This window comes from Pipistrellus kuhlii, unplaced genomic scaffold (genome assembly GCF_014108245.1).
Source record: "Pipistrellus kuhlii isolate mPipKuh1 unplaced genomic scaffold, mPipKuh1.p scaffold_m20_p_18, whole genome shotgun sequence".
Lineage (NCBI taxonomy): Eukaryota > Metazoa > Chordata > Mammalia > Chiroptera > Vespertilionidae > Pipistrellus > Pipistrellus kuhlii.
The window spans coordinates 19,262,658-19,287,287 of NW_023425493.1; the positions used below are offsets into that span (position 1 = coordinate 19,262,658).

Below are 24,630 nucleotides of genomic sequence, written 5' to 3' on the forward strand. Positions count from 1 at the left end.
CAGTTCCTCTGACACTATGAAAAACAGTATGGAGGTTCCTCAAAAAAATTAAGAATAAAGTTACCATATGACCCAGCAACCCGCTTCAGGGTATCTACCCAAAAATTTGAAAATATTTATTGGCAAAGATATATGCACCCCTATGTTCATTTCAGCATTATTCATGGTGGCCAAGACAAGGAAACAACTGAAGTGGTCTTTAATAAATGATTGGATAAAGATATGGTATGTATATATAATGGAATACTACTGAGCAGAAGAAAATACTACCACTTGCAACAATGTGGATGGATCTTAAGAATATGCTAAGCAAAATAAGTCAGACAGAAAAAGTTAAGAACCACATTATTTTACTCATATGAGGGATATAAAACTGAAAGCAACAAAAGAATAAGCATGAAAAACAATAAAAAACTCATAGACACAGACAAGAGTATTGTGGTTACCAGAGGGAAGAGGGAGTAAAGAGTAATAAAGGATAAAGGGAGTCAAATATCTGATAAGGGCAGAAGATTTGACTTGGAAAATGGGCACACAATGCAATATACAGATCATGTATCATACACATGTACACTTGAAACCTATATAATCACATTAACCAATCTCACCCCAAATAAATTTATTTTTTTAATCAATAAGCAAGCCACAAAATGGAAGAAAATATTCACAATATAAACATCTCAAAAACAATTTGTACTATAATTTATTAGGAAAAAGAAAAGCAACCCAATTTTTAAAAATAGGCAAAAAAAAGTTTAACCAACCCTTCACAAAGAAAGCTATATGAATTGTCAATAAACATATGAAAAAAGAACTCAAACACATTAGCGACTAATGAGATATCAGTCACAGCCACTAGAAATGCTAACATTTAAAAGGCTGATAACACCAGTTATGGCCATCATCCTCATAAATGGTAATGGGATCATAAAATGTTACAATAACCAAAGAACAAATTCAACATAAAAAAAATAATAATAACCATATATCCAATGACCCAGCAGTTCCACTCTTAGGCACTTACATACAAAAATTAAAATGTACATACTTTTACTTGAATGTTCATATCAGCTTTATTTATTACTAGAGGCCCAGTGCACAAGATTCGTGCACTGGTGGGGGGCATGGCCTGCAGGGGATCAGCCCGCTGTGGGAGTACCGCTCATCCCGGTCAGCCAAGTGGCTGTGGACCCACACTGTGTGGACCCACACAGGCTGCAATTCAAAGAGTAAAAAGACACAATTACCAGTAAAAGCAATGCATGATTTTGGATTGGATCTTGAAATGGGGAGAAGGGCAAATAGCCATAAAGGACATTTACTGGGAGAATTAATAAAATTTGAAAATGAATTATGGATTATAAATTAGAATCATATTAAGGTTATATTTCCTTATAGTGGTAATTTTACTGTGGTTATGAAAGAGGATGTTGTTATTCTTAGTAAATTCAGATATAAGTATTCAGGGATATAGGGGCATGATGTTTCCAATTTTTAAAGGATTCAAGAAAAAAATATGTGTGTAATGGTAGATAAAAATATGATAAAGCAAATGGGTGAAAATGTACATAATTGTTGTTGAACCTGAGTATATGAAAATTTCTTGCACTCTTGAAAAATTTTTATAGGTTTAAAATTACATCAAAATAAAAGTACCCTAAATTAAAAAAAAAAAAAAGTACACAAGTTAACTTAAATTCCACAACTACTTCTTTTAAGTTTATAATACAGATATTATTAATACGATAATGGTGTCTGTGTCAGAGTATTTTGGGGGGTATTATAACAAAATAACTACTTTCACAGGTTTTATGGAAGAAGGAAGTTAATCAAGATCACCTATTAAAATATTTCAATGGAAAATTAAGTTCAAGGTACGACTTAGGAAAATGTTGCATAGGAAGGGTAGAACTTGAGTCCTGCAATCCACAGTGAAATTCAGAAACTCAATGTTAAATGAGAGTTTACTCACTAAATAAGTAAGGTTATGGGTAAAAATAATTATTGTAGTTTCTAAACTCATCAACTCAATTCTTTTGAGGAACTACCACAATTCTCTTCGTCATCAACTTCTCTATTTGAGGAATATGGAACTGGAAAATATTAAATAACAGAAAAAGATTTAAGTGGAATCAGAAAGCAAAGAACTTAGAGTGATGAAGTGGCAGTCTCTAAGAGCAAATAAGCAAAGAAATAAAGGGCAAGATTACTCTCTCTCACAGCTGTCTAAAGTTTGCTTGGACAAATGCTTCTCTCGTTAGGAAAACCTAGTTTATATTGTTATTTCTCTAAGTTTTATCTTTAACCTAAATTTAAAATAATAACTTGGCATTCTTCACTTTCTGAATTTTAAATATAAACAGGGTTAGGCAAAAGTAGGTTTACAGTTGTGAGTACATAGGTGTTTGTGTATTGTTATTTATTAACTACAGGCCCGGTGCATGAAACTCATGCACTGGGGGACTGGGGTCCAGAAGCCCTCGGGGGATATCTCGCAGTCCGAAAGCCCTCAGGGGATATCCAATAGCTTAGGCCTACTCTTGCATTGAGCATCTGCCCCCTGGTGGTCAGTGCACATCATAGTGACCAGTTGTTCCACCATTTGGTTGATTTGCATATTAGCCTTTTATTATATAGATTATATTACTTTTCCATAAAAACAACTGTAAAGCTACTACTGCCCCACCCTGTATAATGAATTTATGCATTATTAAAGAAACTATTCACAGGATTTATAATTTCTTAAAATCTGTAAAAACAATGACAATAGTACCACTAAGTTACATTCATTAGGAAGCCTACTATAAAAATTGTTTGATTAATGAAGTGTCAGAACAAGAACATTTCTGCTACCTCAAGTATCAACTACCTTAAATTTTTCTTACTAATAATATGTAACATTTAAAAACACAGATTTAAAATAAAAAATAAAAAAGAGGGGGAGAAGCAAAAAAGAAATGAAGGAACGAAGGAAAAAGTGGAAGAAAGGAAGAAACAAAAAAAAGAAGGAAGGAGGGAGGGAGGGAAAGAGGGAGGGAAGGACAGCTTTAAGAACCAATCTGGTTACTAAATTTAAAAAAAAGCATCTGAATTCCCTAAATAAGTATGGAAGTCCTTATATTCAATCATATATCAAATTATTTTTGAGCAACTAAAATGTATCAGGCACTGCATTAGGACTAGAGGAACAAGGAAAGAATAGGAAAGACTGTCCCTGCCCTCTTGAAAATGCCAGTTGATCAGGAAAGGCTGACATTGGGAAGGGGATTATATAGGGTGTTAAAGAAGTGTGTAGGGAGAGGATTTTTACCAATGGATAGAACCAATTTCTTTTGAGATTCTATTATTATAGTCGAGTCTGCTATAATGTGACATGCAGTCCGTAAAAGTCACCAAATAGTACGGAATTGCACAATAAAACCAAGGGGCTTATGGGAAAGATGGGGGTTGGAGAGCAACACATAAGACAGGAAGCTAATAAAAACTGTAGAACATTTTATGTATCTAAATGCCAAATTAAGTATGGTCCGTTACCTTGGGGGGTGGGTGAGGGGGGGAAGCCTACACTGGGGGAAAAATGTGGAAGTGGGCTTCAAGATTGCAGCTTTATTGTTTTGTGAAGTGGTAGGAGTGTTATCTGAAATCCTACAAACAGCTATGACAGCATAAGTGGATGGTGTGACTCACAACACAAGTAGAGAATTGATGTGGCTGATGGTTGGCTGAACTGTATGCTTTTTGAATATTTCCTATGTGGCATAGTTTTACTCTGCCCAGTTTTCTGCATTCAACTATAGCTTCTCAAATGAAGGGCATTTAAGCAAACATAAAATTCATGTAACAAAAATATATGTTCCCTAATAATCACATAGTACAAATCCTCATTTTCAAAACAAGTGTAACAGCAGAACTGTTGCATGTAACTGGTATGGTATAAAACAGGTAAATACGAACAGGAAAACATGCCATTGGAAAGCACAATAAAAGCAAAGGGGAAATAGCTCTTAACCTTAGTAAAATCAGTTCAGTCTTTTTCACTTTTTTCTTTTCTTCCTCCTCTCTTTATCAGAACAATAAGAACCAAAGAACCAAACTAAACTAATGATGAGGATAGAGAAAATCAATCTCTCTCTCTCTCTCACACACACACACACACACACACACACACAAAAAAAGCAAAAAAAAAAAAAAAAAAAAAAAAGCAATACCTCTGTTTCCAAATCATGCTGGGTGGAAGAATCACCTGAAAATTAAATTAAATTGCAGAGTTGGCTGGCTCAGTGGTTGAGCATCAACCTATGAACCAGCTGGTCATAGTTTAGATTCCTGGTCATGGCCCAAGCCCGAGTTGCAGGCTCGATCCACAGCGTGGGACATGCAGCTGATCAATGATTCTCTCTCATCATTGATATTTCTATCTTTCCTCCCCTCTCCCTTGCTCTCTGAAATCAAACTGTTGTTTTTGTCATTGAAGTTTGCTCTGATAAACACTGGTGAGGGCCAGAGAGTCTACATTTCTAACAAGCTTCTAGGCGGTACCTATGCTGCTGATCCATGGACCAAATTGTGAACAGAAAGCTGTAAATAATTTTTTTAAAATCTTTATTGTTTAAACTTTAAAGTATTACATATGTCCCCCTTTTTCCCCCCCTATTGATCCCTTCTAGCCTCCCTCCTCCCCTGCCTCCACCAGGCCTTCACAACCCTATTGTCTGTGTCCATGGGTTATGCATATAAGTATACAAGGCCTTTGGTTGATCTCTTCCCACCCACCCATCCACCTACTCACCTCAGACTGAAATCCCCAAGCCTTCCAGGAGATTCAGTCAGGTTAGATTCATTCACAAAAAAAAAAAAAAAAAAAAAAAAAAAAAAAAAAAAAAAAATTGTATTGGGATTTGAAAACAAAGTGAGAATATTTGCCTGCAATATTCTGTGAGAGTGTATATAACACATAGAGCAGCAATTATTAACTAGTGTGTGGTAAGAATTTCTAAAACATGCAATATCTGCTATTTAGTCAGGGGCATTGACCTCTTTTCCCTTAGATTGATTGTTGAATTAAAAAATGACCAAAGTCAACACAATAGCCATCAGGTGTGAATGAATAAAATTTATACCTATTTTTTGGCAAGAAATATATTTTTGGTGTGCCAAAAAATTTTAGTAATTAATTTGTGTGTGCCATGAGATTTAAAAGGTTGAGAATCGCTGATATAGAGATTTAATAGTTCTCATGGTAGTGTGCTGAGAATAAAATATATAATAATCCTAGCCAAATGGCTTCTTGTAGACATTGAGACTTATGAATCTCAGAGCATAGGCATGGGTGGGTGGTAGGTGGGTGGGTAAATATTAACTAAAGAATTTATATGCATAACTAGAGGCTCGATGCATGAAATTCATGCAAGAGTAGGCCTTCCTTCCCCCAGATGCCAGCACTGGCTTCCCTCTGGCACCCGGAACCTGGGCTTCCCTCCATCCGCTAGCAGACCCCGGAGACCCAGGCTTCCCTCACAGCCCAGGCTTTTGTCCAGAAGGTCGTCCAGAAGGAAGTCCAGTCTAATTAGCATATTATGCTTTTATTATTATAGATATGCATAACCCATGGACACAGACAATAGTGTGGTGAAGGCCTGAGGGGGAGGGGGAGGAGGTCACTGGGAAGAAAAAGAGAGACATCTGTAATACTTTCAACAGTAAAGATAAAACTTTTTTAAAAAAGATTATCTACAACATATAAATAAAGCCAATTAAAAGAGGAAAAGAGAAGAGAGGGGAGAGGAGGGGAGGGGAGGGGAGGGGAGAGGAGGGGAGGGGAGGGGAGTGGGAACGAGAACACACCCCTCCCGAGGATTAAATTCGCAACTTTTTGGTATATGGGAGGATGCTCCAATGAACTGAGCCACCAGGCTAGGGGGCACCACTTCTTATCTTAAAACACACCTTTTCTATACTGAAATTCTGTTCCATGTGTCCTATTAGCTCTTTTGAAACAGAAGACATGATACATGCTATAATTATCAGTTCTGGAATTCTGTTACTAGAATAAGAGAATGCATACCTCAGATCAACTCATGAAAAGCTTTAAAAATAGGATTAATTTCTATAAACCAGAAGAAGACATCTTTCAAAAATACAAAGCCCTTGTTTATACAAAGCTAAGTAATTAATAACAAAACATCCCCTTCCCATCTCCTATCACTGGAGCACATCTGCTTCCTGATGAAACACTTCCTGTAAAAGAAACTACCTCCCTTCTGAGTACAGAACTCTAAGACACACCTGACACGTACACACAATTGCTTCTCCTTTATGAGACAAAGATATGTCTAGAAGAGCTAAATAAAAATTATTTTTAACAGACAAGTATTGGAATTAATTTTTTTAAAAATAAGAGAACATTTTAAAACAAAAACACAGAAGACTCCTAATGACATTAGCCTTTACAAAACATAAAAAACTTCTGATTTTCCTCGAACCTCTCTGATCACACTTCTGTCTCCTTTGAGGTTCATTTTTCTCTATCTAGTCTCTAAATGTTGGGAGTTTTTCAAATGAGGTCCTTGGTACCCCTTCTCCATATTCTTACCATGCACATCATTATTCACAGTTACCACATCAACTTATACCTTCAGTTCATACCTTGTCTCCTTTTAGAAACATACTTCTATATTCAACTTGCCATTATATGACTAACTCAAATTCAAATGCTTAAAGCCTAACCCATGATCTTTCCATTTGAAACCTTGCCTCACGCCAATGTTCTTTATCCTAGTGGAAGGCACCATTATCCATCCCCCTCTCTTAGCATTCAATATCCAATTTATATTGTAGGTCTCGCTGATTCCCCTCCTAAGTATTATTTAATCTACTTCTCTCCATTTCCTCTAAATCAACCTACCATCGTCTTTCCCTTGAATTACAACAGCCTCCTAAATTCTCTTTTGAACCTTGCAAAAAAGTTATTCTTACTGTAGTCAGATAACATTTTCAAAATACAAATTGACTGCATCCTGCTTAAAACTTTTTTTATTTATTTTTTATTTATTTATTATCTTTGTACATATACCATTGTTCCCCCCCATACCTGCCCTCCTTCCCCAGAGTTTTGTGTCCATTGGTTGTACTTATATGCATGTATACAAGTCCTTCGGTTGATCTCTTATCTCCCCCAGATCTCCCTACCCTCCCCGCTGTAATTTCACAGTCTGCTTGTTGCTTTACTGTCTCTATATCTATCTTTTGGTTCTTCAGTTTATAATGTTCTTTATCATCCATAAATAAGTGAGGTCATGTGGTGTTTCTCTTTCATTGACTGGCTTATTTCACTCAGCATGATGTTCTCCAATTCCAACCAGGTTGCTGCAAATGATGAGAATTTTTTCTTTTTTATGGCAGCATAATATTCCATTGTGTAGATATACCATAGTTTTTGGATCCAATCATCTGCTGATGGGCACATAGGCTGTTTCCAAATCCTAGCTATTATAAATGGTGGTGCTATAAACATAGGGGTGCATATATCCTTTCTGATTGGTGTTTCTAGCTTCTTGGGATATATTCCTAAGAGTAGGATTACTGGGTCAAATGAGAGTTCCATTTTCAGTTTTTTTTTGTGTGTTTTTTTTAAATTAATTAATTAATTAATTTATTTATTTTTACATATTTTTTTTATTTTTCCCCCTCCCTCTCTCCCACACATCCCCTCCCTCCCCAGAGCTTTATGTCCATTGGTTGTACTTATATGCATGTATACAAGTCCTTCAGTTGATCTATTATCTCCCCCAGATCCTCCTCCCCTCCCCGCTGCTGTTCTCCACAGTGGTTGCACCAGTCGACATTCCCACCAGCCGTGCACGAGGGTTCCTTTTTCTCTGCAACCTCGCCAACAATTGTTGTTTGTTGATTTGTTGATGTTGGCCATTCTGACAGGAGTGAGATGGTACCGCATTGTTGTTTTGATTTGCATCTCTCCTGTTTAAAACTTTGCAATGGCTTCTCACTACTCTTAGGAAAACAACACAAATTAACCCAAAATTCCTTAACATATCATAGTTCCTACCCACCCCACCCCTTCAGCCTCCCTCTTAAAGGACTTAAATCCTTTCAGTTACTCATACTAACTGCTCTTTCCCACTGCTCCTATTTACACTGTTCCCTCTGCCTAGAAGGATCTTCCACCCTTCATCACCTGCCTAATCATACTTCAGATTTCATTTCAAGTGCTTCTTCTTGAGAAAGGCCTTTTTGCTTAAACCTTCTTACTATACGTCTTCATAGCCCATGCATCTCTATATTAGTTATTGCTATATTTGGACATTTCCTTGTGAGATTACTAAGTCAATGCCACTTTTACCAACATCATGGAATCTCCATGCTTGTTTTTATTACACTTCAAAGAGTTATTTTTCCTAAATCAAGGGTATGGATGGAGAAGTGTTAGAGTTGGGGTGGGGTGGGGTGGGGGAGGAATGATGTGAAATTAAAGAGGGTGAAAAGAGGGAAGAAATATTGCTTTAATTTAAATTTTTTTTTGAAGTTTTTCCCCCAGAAATGCCAATTTAGTTGACGCAGAAACTATATTCTGGCCTTTTAGGATTTCTTAAAAATTATTTTTAATGTTATTACATTTGGAGAAAATCATAAGCATAAAGAGATAACTACAAGCTTTCAATAGGTTTCGTATGTTCTTTAATGAATACATACTTGGAAAATGAATAATACTCTGATAATCTAAAATAAATATGAGCATTGTACATCTGATAAATAACGTAGCAGCTTAAGCTAAGATAGGTTTAACTAAGCCCCAAAATTGAGGGGGCCAGAGGAAAGAAATACAAATATTTGTTGTTATAAAGTACCAGCACTACCTATAAAGCAGTATTGTACTATTTGAAAGTAGACTTAGATTAGCCATAAATGTATACTGCAAACTCTAAGGCAACCACTTAAAGAAGTTTTTAAAAAATTATACTTTATAATACTATACTATATTTATTACTAAATTATACTATATTCATATACTATATTTATTACTATTATACTATACTATATTTATTATTAATATTATTATATTTATTACTCTAAATACAGTATTGTATAAAGTATAATTTTTTATATGATTCGTGCACTAGGTGGGGGATGGGGAAGAGGTCCCCTCAGCCTGGCCTGTGCCCTTCTGCAGCCCAGGTGCCCATGGGGGATGTCTGACTGACGGATTAGGGCCTAAGCCATCAGTCAGACATCCTTAGCACTGCCACAGAGGTGATCATCAGCCTGGCTTATGGCTGAGCAGTGCTCCTTCTGTGGGAGCACACTGACACCAGGAGGCAGCTCCTGTGTTGAGCGTCTGCTCCCTGGTGATCAGTGGGCATCATGCAACTGGTTGTTCCACCATTCGGTCAATTTATATATTACCATTTTCTATTTGTTACCCTTGTTCCTGTGCCTATATTTGTTTTCCACTCCACTTTTGCCTTTTGTGATTTTAATACAATATTTTATATGATTCCATTTTCTTTCCTGTCTTAGCATATATATCAATAGTCATTTTAAATGTCTATGGTCTAAAAATGCCAATTAAAAGACAGAGACAGACTGTAAGAGATCATCAAAACACAAGACCCAACCAAATGTTGTCTACAAAGACACATGCTTTCAATATAAAGACACAAATAGATTAAAAGTAAAGGGGTGGAAAAAAGATGTAACATGCTAACGCATATAACATGCTAATCAAAGAAAGCTGAAGTAGCTATTTTTTCAGCAGTGCAGAATTCAGAGCAAGGAAAATTATTTGGATAGAAAAAGGCATTACATAATGATAAAGGAGTCAATTTCCCATGAAAATATAAGAATACTTAATGTGTGTGTGCCTAATAGTAGAGATTCAAAATACATAAGGTAAAAACTGATAGAGATGCAAAGATAAAATGATGAATCCACTATTATTGCTAGATATTTCTATACCACTCTATCAGAAATGGACAGATCCAACAGGCAGAAAATCAGAAAGGACAGAGTCGAACTCTTCAACAGTATCATCCATCAACCGGCTATAATTCACAGATCACTTCAACAACAGCAAAATACACATACTTCTCAAATTCATATGTAACATTCACAGCATACCTTACATGAGATTATTCTTCAAGCTTCTCTTTTATACATTATTTTGCTTTCTTATGATGCTCTGAAAATTACACTCCAAAATTTACCACATCACTCTTAAGTTCACAAATGGTAGCAACATTCTAAGATTATTTATCAATATAGATATAAACATAATTCCTACATCTAAGCACTAAATCTAAATTTAATAAGTTTTTAAAACTAAAATTATAGTGTCAGCTTTTCTTTCTGTCATCTAAAAACCTTTTCCACTTTTTTTATTCTTGTTTTTTTGAGGCATGTTTCATACTTTAAAAGAAACTCAAACTATCTCTCAAACTATACCTACAAGTGCAATGGACCATCTCCTGTTAATTACAGCCATATGGATCAAATGGAAAACCTCCAGCATGTGAGTAGTAACCTTAAATTTCTTCATTTCTCTTCGTCATCCTTTTCCTCAGACTATTAGCATTCAACACTAATATATAGCTCTTCATCTCCCCTGCTTGGGTTTACTTATTATCTATGTTCTAGTTCCTATATGTGTTAGTTGGCATGAGCAATTTAGTAGATCACAGAGTCACATAAGAAAACCATGTAGCACTTCCCTCTTTTGGCTATCGAAGGAGCGCCAGAGGTCAAGATGAAGTTCAATTCCTTTGTGACTTCTGACCAGAGCAAGAACCGTAAAAGGCATTTCAATGCACCTTCCCACATTTGAAGGAAGTTTATGTCGTCTCCTCTTTCCAAAGAGCTGAGACAGAAGTACAATGTTCAGTCCATGACCACCCAAAAGGATGATGAAGTTCAGGTTGTTCGAGGACATTACAAAGGGCAGAAAATTGGCAAAGTAGTCCAGGTTTACAGGAAGAAATATGTCATCTACATTGAACGAGTGCAACGGGAGAAAGCTAATAGTACAACTGTTCATGAGGGCATTTACCCCAGCAAGGTGGTTATCACTAGACTAAAGCTGGACAAAGACCGTAAAAAGATCCTTGAACGTAAAGCCAAATCTCGCGAAGTAGGAAAGTAAAAGGGAAGATTGGACTGAGGTAACTGGACCGAAGATGCAGAAATAAAGTAATCTTATATACAACTTTCATTAAAAACTTAAATAGAAAGAAAAAGAAAACCATATAGACAGCAATGTGAAAATGCTGTTTTTATATTTGTTCAGTTACTTATGTTTGTTACAGTTCACTGTATTTCTTGGGTGAGTATTTTTTATCATTGATTCAACAAATATTTATTGAATACCTACTACCTTATGATGCCTAAACTAGTTAAATACATTACTCTGTCAGTTAATGACTTCTATAATTTTACAGGGCCACGTTCACTTCAGACATCCTTTCCAAAGTGTACACCATCCCAACATGTACTGGAATCCTAGAAATCTAGAAGAACTTCAGAAACTTCATACTATCCTTCTACATTTTATAGTTAATTATTAATATTTTAAGAAAAACTGCTTAGGTCAAAACATTCAATTACATCAACAGATATTTTTTAAGCAGTCACTGTATTTTCAATTGTTCAAAGGATTGGGAATAAATAACAGTGTACTCTACATTATCTCAATTATCTCAGTCCAGTTAGGGGAAACAGTCATGGACACTAATAGCTGCTAAGAAGGGTTCATCAGTCCACAAATATAGGTGTATATGGAATATAATGGGGACAAAATGGAAATGAAAGTCTACTCTGTGAGAAATGAGAGATAAAAGCTCTTTATTTTACATTCATCCTGTTTTTTATGTTGCATATATCTTTTCCCATTTTGTGGCTTGACTTTTCTCTTTTTCTAGTGTTACAGTTATTTTTTGATGTTTTTAGTGCGTATCAATGGCCCCAAATCAAAGCAATAGATTTTTAGGCATATGTGATACCATTGGCAAGTACAATATTATTTTTTAAAATCAATGCAAATAAGCAATAAAAATAAATTTTGAAAATTAAAGATTCAACTTTATTTCTTAAATTAAAAGTCTATGATATTCATATTCATATGTCTTTTAAAAAAATGCTCAATGCACTCTACAAGGAAGGTATTATTCCATTTATAGATGAAGAAAATAAGGCCCATTCCCCAAAGGCACATAAGTATTGAAAGCCAATTATTATCTTAAATTTATTAATTTAAACAAGCTTAATAACTCAAAACCCCTGTAATAATTCACAATGCATATTATTGAAAAGGTCACTTACAAGTAGTTTTTCAAATGCAATTTGTAGTTAAACAGTAAATATTTAATGACCATTTATCTACAGGGAAAGTAGTGTACTGACTGATGGCAAATTAGAAGTGACCTAGATTACCCTGTCTAATAAAAGGTAATATGCAAATTGACCGTCACTCCAACACCCTTGAACAATGCTATACAGTCATGCGCCTAGGTATTTCTACAACTATTTGAAAACTTATGTCCACACAAAAAGCTGCACTTGGGTGTTTATAGCAGTTTTATTTATAATTACCAAAAAACTAGAAACAACCAACATGTCCTTCAATAGATAGTACCTATTCAATAGACTATTCAGCAAAAGAAAGGAATGAGCTATCTAGCTTCACAAAAACATGGATGACTGTTAAATGCCTATTATTATTTGAATAAAGCCAGTTTGAGAATCCTATATAACCTATTATTACAATTGTATGACATTCTGGAAAAGGCAAAACTATAGAAACAGTAAACAGATCAGAAGTTGTAGAGGACTGAGGGGGCAGTGATGCTGAAGAGGTGAAGTATACAAATTTTTTTTTTAGCAGAACTATTCTGTATGATACTGTAATGGTGAACCCATGATACTAAACATTTTTCTAAACCCATAGAACTTTACAGCACAAAAGAGTGCACGTTAAATATACATATTAAAAATAAGTCATTTAGGAAGTCAGGAGATTCCAGTATTAAAGCAGAATGTGATTTAAAAAAAAAAAAAAAACTACCTATAATATGAATGTGTGACACAAACTCACTGAAGAGGGAGGTATGGGGGGGGAGGGAGCTATCCTAACTAAGTCACTTTGGATATTAATGGAGTCTGTAAGACTAAAAGCAAAAGAAATGATATATAAGCAGTATACTTTAGTTGATGAAACTGTTTCCCACGGGGGATATGGAGTAACAATTCTGAAACCCCTATGCATGTATATTGGAATTGAACGATTAAGGAAATGGGTGACAGATTGTGGGAGCCAGGTTTCATTGTTAGAGTTGGAATTTATCAATAAGCCTGGAAGGAAGGTAGAATAAGAGTTGGAGATACCAGTATAAACTTATGTTTCAGCTTATACAGACACAGATGGTTACATTTAGAAATATTCAGTGATATGTGCAGATACACAGGTCAATAGGCACACAACCTAAACATTTCTCTCTCAAGATCTATCAACATTATAAAAAAAAGGAAAGTCAGAAACTGTCACAGCAAAGAAGCACTTAAGGAAATAATGATGACTAAATGTAATGGAGTATCCTGACTGGGATCCTGGAACAGAGAAAGTATTTTAAGTGGAAACTAAGGAAATCTGAATAAAGTATGACTTTAGTAAACAATAATGTATCAATCAATATAAGATATTAATAGGAGAAAATAGATGTGAGGTATATGGGAACTGTAGTATCTTTGAAATTCTTTTTTAAATCAAAAATGTATCACTAAAATTTAAAGAAATTATAAATACATCAATAACAAAAGGTAGTTTTTGAGAAGATTAAAATTGAAATACCTCTAATCAGAATAATTAAGAAAAAAGACACATATCACAAATGAAATGGGAACATTGCTAGAGTCTAAAGAGACTAAAAGGATAAGAAAATATTATGAATAACACTAAGTCAATTATTAAATCCAACAAATTAGAAGAAAATGTATATCTGCTTCTTATCTGATATGAAAACTGTCCAGCAGACTTAAATTCCAGTGGATTCTTCTCTCCAGCTTCAATTGGTATGCTTATGGTTGTTTATATACAGAGTAACAATGCTTTTTAAATAAAGTTCCTATTTTTATTATTTTAATATTATCCTGCATTTAATATTTTCCTGCATTGTATATACATCTATAGTTATAAAACTAAGTAAACATTGTGGTTAGAAGAGCAACTGGTGCCTTGCTTTTCCTCTTCTTCCAATATAATGGTTTTGGTACCATATAATTTTGCAAGAATAAGAAAGGAAAAGATTTATAAAATTAATAATGTATTCTCCTGGTTCTGTGTTATTGCTATTCAACTAAACTACATATGCTTTATGAATGAAGTTAAATGTCATTAAGATAACACAGAACATTTCAGTAAAATGCATGACTTTTATATGATTGGTTATAAACATATGAAAAAACTTTTTAATCTGCCACCTTAAGCATTTCAAAACCACATATAAAAGGACTTTACTGTAGTGTATCAGATTAATAAATATTTCATAACCAGCCTCTGAAAAATTTAAGTAGATGAACACTCCTAGTTGTGCTCTGAAACTCTATCTCACCTCCCATTTGATATTTGTAAATGCTAAATGTACAATAGCATATTTGGCTTTCTTTTTTACCCCCCAAAAATTGTGGGTATTTTCTGTGTCATATGAATAAGAGATAGAGATTATCTACACTAACTACTTTGTTGGACTGTTTCTGTGTACAATGATGTGGTCACTGGTTAAAATTGGTGTGAATAGCTGAAACCAGTTTGGCTCAATGGATAGAGCGTCAGCCTGTGGACTGAAAGGTCCCAGGTTTGATTCCGGTCAAGGGCATGTACTTTGGTTGTGGGCACAACCCCAGTACAGAGTATGCAAGAGGCAGCTGATCAATGATTCTCTCTCATTGATGTTTCTAACTCTCTATCCCTCTCTCTTCCTCTCTGTAAAAAATAAATAAAATATATTTTAAAAAAATAAATAAAAATAAAATAAAATAAAATTGGCGTGAATAAAAGTAGTAAGAATAGATCAGTTGCAGGAAGGGTGTTGTCTGAACACAATCCCACTTAAGATTTGGTAACCATTTTTATCATTTTTGTATACTGTGTGTCTTCTTTAGAGTGATAAGATTGCTGCCTATTTTGATAGAACTTGAGTTATCACTTTAGTAAGACTTGCTTTTCTTTTCCCATCTTCAAACAAGTCTCAATCGGTTGTTCTTGATTTTTGGTCTTAAAACTCCTTTTTTCCTCCTCCCTCATTCCCCTTCTCTTGACCTTCTCTTCCCCTGTCTCTTCCAACTCTGTCTTCCTCAAATTGAAGGGGCAGTATTCTGTTATTTTTTTTATCCAGAAAAGAAAATGAATATTGTAGAAGAGTACAGTACAGTCTTTAGAATCAGACTGATGTTAGTGTGAACTTTGATTTATCAAAGAAAGGTTACTGTGTTTTGTTTTTTTTTTAATTGATTTTTAGAGAAAAGGAAGGGAGGGAGGGAAGGAGAGAAGGGGGGAGGGAGGGAGGGAGGCAGAGAGGGAGGGAGGGAGGGAGGGAGGGAGGGAGGGAGGGAGGAGGGAGGGGGAGAGAGAGAGAGAGAGAGAGAGAGAGAGAGAGAGAGATCTGCTGCCTCCTGCACTATTGGGGATCTAGCCAGCAAATGAGGCAAGTGCTCTGACCAGGAATCAAACAGGTGACCTCTGGGTACATGGGACAAATTTCAACCAACTAACCAACTGAGCCATATTGGCCAGGGCAGTTAGTGTTTTTAAAAGCCTCAGTCACTGGTGTGCTAGAGCTGGCTCATATTGCTGGAGAGCTAACTATGCCCATCTACCTCTTCCCAAGTCCCCCTTCACTAACTTCATTTGAAGTCAGTTGGTACCCTGAAATCAGCCATAATGGGAGCATTTATACCAGCAAATGCTACAAAAAAGGACTTTTTTTTTTTTTTTTTTAAACCCAAGGAATCATTAAGAGGTCACTAACACATCATCAGGCTCAGTTTCCATGTTACTTATAATAATGTCAACCCTGGAAATTTATTGTAAGAATTTCAAATAATACAAGTAAAACACTGAGCAAAATTCGAGACACAAGACATTTTAAAACATTTGAATCAAATGGGGGGAAATTATCAAATATAAAGTACTCTCACTATTACTACTGTTTAAAAAATTGAAAGTTCAGAAACATCACATACATTACCATCTTTAAAATGGAAATACTAACTGACCATAAGTTTATTTCTATTAAAGATCAAAGAGGAAAAAATGGTCTAGCAAAATAATTAAATAATTCAGTTACCATTCATTAAATAATTTAGTTATCATTAAATAATTATAACTATTATTAATGTATAATTCATTTAAAAGGAATGGCAATACTTAAAATAAATAAAAAATGTAATTTGGAGGTTAAGTAATTAAGTAAATGTTTAACTAGTAAAAAGAGGCACACGCATATATATACATATGTGCTTGTATGCACTGAATATTTTGGAATGATACAATAGTGATTAGCTCTGAAAGAGAGTCCTAAGAAACTGGAGTGAAGGAGAAAGTAGGGGAAGGGGGGACTTCATTTCATCAAACACTCTTGAAGTTGTTATGTTTTCCATACTCATATATGACTTTTCTTTTAAAAAGAGAAATATCATTTTCTATCATTTTATTAATGAAAAAAATGAAACAAGAAAATATTGTTCTTCCAAAGTTAGTAGTCAAGTCAATGACATTAGTTCTAAAATTTAGAACCTCCTGTCAAATGTGCCATGTGGCCTAGCTGGTGTGGCTCAGTGACTGAGCATCGACCCATGAACCAGGAATCACTGGTTCGATTCCCAGGCCAGGGTTTCAGGCTAAATTCCCAGGAGGGGGTGTGCAGGAGGCAGCCAATACATGTTTCTCTGTCATTAATGTTTCTATCTCTCTCTCCCTTCCTCTTTCTCTAAAATAAAAAAAAAAATTTTTTTTTAATGTAACATGCACTATATGACTCTCACTATCTCACCTTAGCTATAGAGTGTCAATAGCTCCACAGAACAGTAAAACTTTCCTAAAAGCTTTTTGTGACTGTAGGTAAGCAATATACAGCAATCAGGATTTGACAATAATTTTTACTGATTTGAAAACAGGCAATTCAGAGTTGAAATCTGGCAAGGTTGATTATTTTTTAAAGCAAGTTCAGGAAGGAACTGAATTTAGCTCATGAAGGAACTAGCTGCTGCCTGCAATTGTCCTTGGAAAGTAAATGCCAAAGTCAAAAGGTTCCTGCATGAATCCTTTGCACTGCTTAAATCTGGAGGCAGAGCAGGAAACTAATTACCCTCTCGTTTATTATCTGTTTAGGCCTTCTTGACTAACCTAATTATGACCCATCTCCAACACAACCAAATCACTTAGGGAATTTGGTCTAGGAAGTTTAATTTCATCTTACCTATAGAATTCAAAACCTTGGTGCTACCCTGATAAGAAGTCCCCATTAATTTCTTTCCCCATGATATTCTTACTTAAAAGCATATGTTAGGGCATCATTCAGATTGTGTGTGTAAAAAAAATATATACACTTTTTGTCTCAGCAAAAATTAAAGAAAAGCTTTTAGAATTTTCCATCTCATTATAGTGGAAACTATATTATCAGGGAAACATTAATTTTAGATGGCAAATAAAAAGGAAATATGAAGAATATTAGAAGAATCCTGAAGCCAGCTCCCAAAAGATATAGACAGATAAGGGATTCTGTACTTTAAAAAGACAATGAGGAAGAGATACCATGTGACCTAGAAGCAGCATTTAAAGAGGTCAAGAATATTATTGGCATTTTCCAAGAAGAGAAAAAGAGTATATGCTAATGCTTTTCTCATACCATATCCATTTATTAGGGGACAACGATTTTTCTTGAAACTTCTTGGAATAGCAAGCAAAAGGAAGAGGCTGCATCAACTAAGTAAAATTTTTCCTAAGGTTACTGCCTCTTAAAAGTAATTTCCATTGGATATGAACTTTGGACACATATATGGGAGTAAATGGAAGGGAGGGTAAAGCGAAAAGCCTTTTTCTTTCTTTTTTAAATGTGACACTTGATTACAATATGCAACACTTATTTTTTTTAAAGCTTGTTTGTCATAACTGATATCCTGGAAAGCTTGACTCAATAATTAAAATTCTCCTGAAATGTGGCAGGATAAAGACTCAGCGACAACATGTTAGCTTTTCTTCTGAGTTTCAATGCCAGGGTTTCAAGAGACTTAAATTATAAAAAATGGATTTCCTCAATCATAGGATTTTAATCCCTCTTTCTTCTAGTCAAAAAGGAAAGAAGTTGTGTGAAAGGTAAGGCTAATCCCAGTCAACCTCAGGGTGTGCCCTGTGCTCCAAGGTTCATAGGAAGAGAACTGACTCCTTCCACACTTGTTAGGCTTTATCATTACCTCACGAATTCCTTTAAGGATTTACTCAAAACTATGGACCATCTGACTAGAAAGGAGATACACACAAATTGTGTAATATCAGGGAATATCCAGATCCCAGATTAGGACCTTATGCCCTTAAAAAGAATGACAGGTTTATACACTTTAAGCCAAGGCAAATGCTATATTCGGATATATACCATAATGTGATGGTCACCTTTTATATTTCATTTTTTATATGTATCCTACCATAAAGCTCATTACCTGAATGGGCCACAATGCCTTACTAGAGACACACTAAACTGTTAGAACTATTTCCCCCTTGACCTTTCCCCCAGGACAGTGGTTCAAAATAGGGCTAGCTATGCACCCCTAAGAGTTTCAGAGTTCTGGAACTCTGAGTTTTAGAGTTCTCTCTTCCTCCAACCCTGAGGAGGGAGGAGGGAGAAAGGTACACATATGTTAAACTCTCAGAATGAAAGAATGTACTACCATACATTTGCGTGAGTGAAATAATTATCTAAGCCTAACACTTAAATCGTTCTACACAAAAACATAAGGCCTTTTTGCACACTTTTAGCATATACTGAATTTCTAAGAATAAAATTACCAAATAAATAACAACTGTATTTTTTTTTTTTTTAATTTTACCAAGGTTGTTTACCTTTTTGGAAAATCTTGTCACCAATTCTAAATTCCTTTCCTTAAAATATCTCATTTATATTATGTAAGGTATTATAGTTACTTTTTACTTATGGGAAGTTAATGTATAAATGTATATAATGAAGATATAGATATACAGATATATACATCCACATATGAATTTTGTTTCAAGATAAAGATAACATCCCAAGATATTTGCTATAACAAGTGAACAGTGAGTCTGATAGCACTGAGAATCACTGACCTAGGGATAATATTAAATTTAATATGGAAAACCTGTCAGATTTCTTTATAAGCAGAATTTAATATTGCTAAACAGTAGTTTGTAGGGTTAATTTGTATGTTAAAGGCTAGAGTTATAGTCAGCTTCTCTTAGACCACAACCGTTTCTAAAAGTTATCTAGGCCATAATCAGAAGTGGCCATTCTTCTTACCTCAATCCCTACCATACTATTACCTGGACCAATTTGTAGGTATAACTGATTTTGTGAAATGGGATGGAAAAAACATTAAAAAAGGCATAAAGGATTTGCAAATTCATTAGAGAAACATCTCTTTCATCTCCTATCAATTTTTCATTGGCAACCTCTCCAAACAGGAAACAGCTATATATTAATAATTTCTTTTTTGTATTTTTCAATTACAGTTGACATTCAATATTATATTAGTTTCAAGTGTACAGCATAGGGGTTAGACATTTATATAGCTTACAAAGTGATCCCCCCCAACTGTCTAGTACCCACCTAGCACCATTCATAGTTATGACAATACTAGAGGCCTCGTGCACAAATTTGTGCATGGGTGGGGTCCCTCTGCATAGCCTGCAGGGATTGGGCCAAAACCCACAGTCCAACACCATCTGCAGCTCCTACCTGCCACTCCCACTCATCCTGGCCCCACTGTGCCTGCCATAAAAATAAAAATTCGTGACTCAATCAGTCCCAACAGGGAGAGACTCATGCTGCCGCAGCAGCACTCACCATCCATTGGCCCTGCATCTGGAGCCCTCCCAAGAGAAGTGGCCTGAGGGATCAGGCTGAAGCTGGCTCTCCGTATCCCCAGAAGGGTCCAGGATTGCTAGAGGGCTCAGGCCAGGCTGAGGACCTCAACAGTGCATGACTGAGCTGGGGAGTGACCGTGGGAGGGCTCCAGGGCATGTCTGGCCCATCTCACTCATTCCCGATCGGCTGGACCCCAGCAGCAAGCTAACCTACTGGTCGGAACATCTACTCCCTGGTGGTCAGGGCACATCATAGCAACTGGTCGACCAGCTGACTATAGCAAGCAGTTGAGTAGGCTTAGCATATATCATTAGCATATTATGCTTTGATTGGTTGTTCTGCTATTTGGTCTATTTGCATATTACCCTTTTATTATATAGGATTATTATATAGGATTAGCCAGTAATAGTTTCAAAATTAGTTAGGCCTTGTCCAGATTTAAGGCTTTAAAAGGACTTGAATGAAGGAATGGAAAGAGGAGAATGATGAACTCATATCAACAAAACTAAAGAAAGAAAATATGAAATGCACATGCATGCACACACACACACACACAGTGTGCACATATGTGTATCTAAACGTGTGTTTAATTGTAAACAGACACTAATGTATGAATGATTAACATCTGAAACCTGAAGACCGGAGAAAGGGATAAAGGTAGATCAAAATTCCTGAATAAAAAAGATATATGAAATGAGCATAAAATATGAATGAACATGTCCTTCACAGAAAAAAAAAAGCAAACAAAATCAACTTTAAAAGTAAACACAGAAGGACCAACCCTAAGAAAAAGAACTACCAAAGAGCTCCCCTTGAAAAGTTTGCTGTAAAACAGAAGAAAATATTTAAATAGCTGTGCATGTGACTGAATATTAAAAACATGTTAAGCCCCTAAGAAGTGTGCTTCTAATTAGATATTCCCTTTTCTAATTATATTGTACATTTTATTGCAATGGAGGAATTAACTATGACTTAGCTCTTTCCACAAATAGCAGTTGTTAGATTTAACTTAGCAGTTTCCTGTTCTTTGCTCCTACCAAAACATGTGTAAACTATGTCTTCACATACTTCCAAGGAAAGACCACAGAATTTCTATATCTCAAGATACCTAGTTCCTGGGGCAATTTACTGTATCTTTTTCTATGTTAAAATAAAGAGAGGAAATCCTTTAATTGACTTCATGAATATGTCATTCTCTGGTCAATATTTTATTCCCAATAAAATGCAGGTCAAGAATCTACTTTCAAATGTCTTGGAATATTTAATAGTAACCAAGTAACAATAGCGTATTGCCTATTTTTAATTTATGTATTTAGAAATGAGGAGCAGTTTAAACAAGAAAAGACAAATATAAAGTAAATCAGGGTGGGGAGGATGGGAAAGGACAAAGACACACAGTAAGATGTTAAGAGAGGAAATAAATGTATTCATAATCTCCTAGCCAAACTGCTAATCTATTTTAAACCTTCCTTTCTTCCATGACGTGTACTTCTTTAAAATATAAAGTGGAATGTTAAGAAGGCAGCACTCTGGCAAGCATAAATACTTTAGAGTAACTTTTACAAGTTGCTTTTTGGAAAGGTCCACCCACCTAACTCCATCCCATTTTAAAACTGTCTCATAATTCAATACTATAGTCTTAATTTTAAAGGTTGAAAATAGAATTGTAACTGTTCTTTACATTCAGAACTCAGCATATGGCTACAAACCCTAAAAGGCTAATTTCAATAATAAATAGAATGATTGAGAAAAGGCACAAATGTGAGGCACAAAATTGAAGAGGGCTCATCAAGTAATAGCTGTGACATAAACAGAACCAATAAGACTTCTCTGCATGTCTCTTAACTTTTCCTCTTTTAAGGGTAAAAGATAAAGATCATCTCTTGGATCTACTATTCCATTGTTAGAGTCCTCATTAAATACACAAAAATGGAGACAATCAGTATCAACTGTAATGATTAAAAAGAACCCCTTTCAAAAAATGAACTCATTCAAGTAAATGAACCGAATGAAAAGTGAAGCAAGCCCTTCTCAAAGAGATAGTATATAAAAATAAATGAACATTTACCAAAATAAAATCTTCTAATAAGAACTGTTACCCAAGATCCCTTGAGGTTTTGTTAAACTGTAAATGCCACCTGTCAATCATAGATGGAAGAAAAAATAACCATGATAGTTAAGTAAGACTTAGAAATAAATATTCAACTATAAGGATATTAGGTTTTTTTCTTTTAGTATACACTGGATAAGAAGAAAAAGGGAAGTAGTCAAAAAGATACTGAAAATTGACAAATGGTACACTGTTACAAGGATGAGTAAGTAGATAACTGTATATATATCAATGTTAAAATATTTAAGTGTTAATAATTATATCTCCTATTGCTCTGTAACTGCCCCAATAAAAGTATAAAAAAAGCATAATTTCATTGATCTTTCTTCATTGTCTTGGAAATCTTAAATGTTAAATGAAAAATATTTTTATAGTTAAAAGAATAAATTTATAGAGCCACCATTATCATACATGTTTAAAAGCATATTAAAAGACTATGGCTTCCACATATGAGCTGTACAACACTTGACAAACAAACAAACAAAAAAAGGGGCAGTGATGAGAATGACTATAAATGATGGTGACAGCCACAGCCCCACTGACTGCTATGAAGTCAAACATAAGCTTGTAGGCAAAAATCTCAGGCATACATGGCCCAGTGTGCACTGCAACCAGCCTCTATAGCTAACTGCACATTGTTGAGACCTTACAGGCCACATTTAAGATAACAGTCGAACATAACACAATCCAAAATTTTAAATAAGACATGAAAGTGGGTAGAAAATATCATACTCAAAATAGGAGTGATCTCTCATAGATTACCAGTGAATCTTCTGATTATAAATTAGTCCTTTATAAAAGTACTTTAAAAAGGTTACCTCCAGAAATTAAGCTGAAGGTGTGAAAAGGGAGAGAGAAGATTTCTGGTAATGATATTTCTGATAAATTCTGTCCTCGTGTATATAGCTATATCTACACATAACAGATATATAGTATTTTGCCAATAATAAGACAGTCTACTTTCTGGTCTGCAGTTTTCATTTTGTCACAGGATCTAAAATCAAACTAAATCTTACCTATCTGTGTGCTATCTCCAATTTCAACTTTAATAAATGTTTTGTTAAAACTGTAGAGAGTATTTAAGTTTAAAACTGCACAGGATTTTATGAAGACAAGAACATATGCAAGTGGGTGCTTAAGGAATTTTCTACCCATTTTGCCAGAAGTAGGATGCCATCTGCTTATGCTATGAATCAGGCTAGCCCTTGGTCGTTTCTAATGTTGACAGGAAAATCTGGTTGTTTGGTTAACATTGAAAACACACCCTAAATCCAAGATGAACTTTTATTTTTAAAAATGCTCTTAGACAATTAAAAACTTGTTTTCTCCTTTAAAACCAGCTGTCTATTTTTATATGTGTTCCTCTTACTTTAAAAAGAAAAATTAAATTATGCAAAACACGGATTTCAAAACAGTACTCTCAAATAAGGAACAATCTATTATTTTGTTTCATTATCTGTAAAATAAACTCATTTTTTATATTGGAAATTATTTCCATCTTGTATAGTATAGATATCAGCAATTAAGATAAAAGAAAGGCACAATAGTCAACTTGAAAATATAAATTTTTTTTCTCGTTCTGTTATTGCTTTATCTGTCTCTCTAAATTTCAAGGCTTCTGCACAGAGATGAAGTCCACTGTCATTCTGTCATTGTCTTTCAATAGCTTAAAACAATAATAACTAGGATTTACGTACATTGTAATTTAGTGTGCATGTTACTAAAAGCCTACAGAAAATGCTAAAGATGAAAAATATCTTGCCCAATATTGGAGGGGGGAAAGTCTCACCGCATGTATCAATTAAGAAGGTTTTATTGTTTGTTTGATTGTTTTGATTAACAATTGCAAATACCTTCCTCAGAACAGAAAGTAGAGGATTGCAATAAAACTGTAAAAATCCATGTCCCTAAGTGATTAAAATTTTAAACTAAAAAGTGGCCTCTACTGACTTTTTTTCTTCTATTTTTAAATTAATTTTCTTTCCAGAAATAAGACCTGACAGGTAATATACTACTATAGCATTGGGGAATCCAAGTGCTAATTTCTATGTCTATTAGTTGTCTTCCTTTTATATACAGTACTTTTAAAACTTTTTTAAAAAATAGTTTCAGATTTATAGAAAGGTTAAAAGACCTATAAAAAGAGTTCATGTATACTCTTCATCCAGATTCCCCAAAAGTTAATATTTTACCACATATGCCTTCCCATTCCTTTTTCTTTTATAATAGTATTAAAAAGAATAAAATACTTAGGAATAAAGTTAATGAAAGAAGTGGAACAACTTCTTACATTGACAACTATAAAACACCAATGTAAGAAATTAAAGATGATCTAAATAAACTAAAATGTATCCCACATTTATGAATTGGAAGGTTTAATATTATTACAATAGCAAAACTACCCCA

General features: G+C 34.7%; 1 protein-coding gene and 1 pseudogene across 3 annotated transcripts in view; one reads left to right on the top strand and one right to left on the bottom strand.

Moving 5' to 3' along the window:
* Window positions 1-24,630, bottom strand: part of RASAL2 (RAS protein activator like 2) — a 219,528-nt gene that overhangs the window by 150,626 nt on the left and 44,272 nt on the right. The window lies entirely within an intron of this gene.
* LOC118721785 lies at window positions 10,747-11,159 on the top strand (annotated as a pseudogene).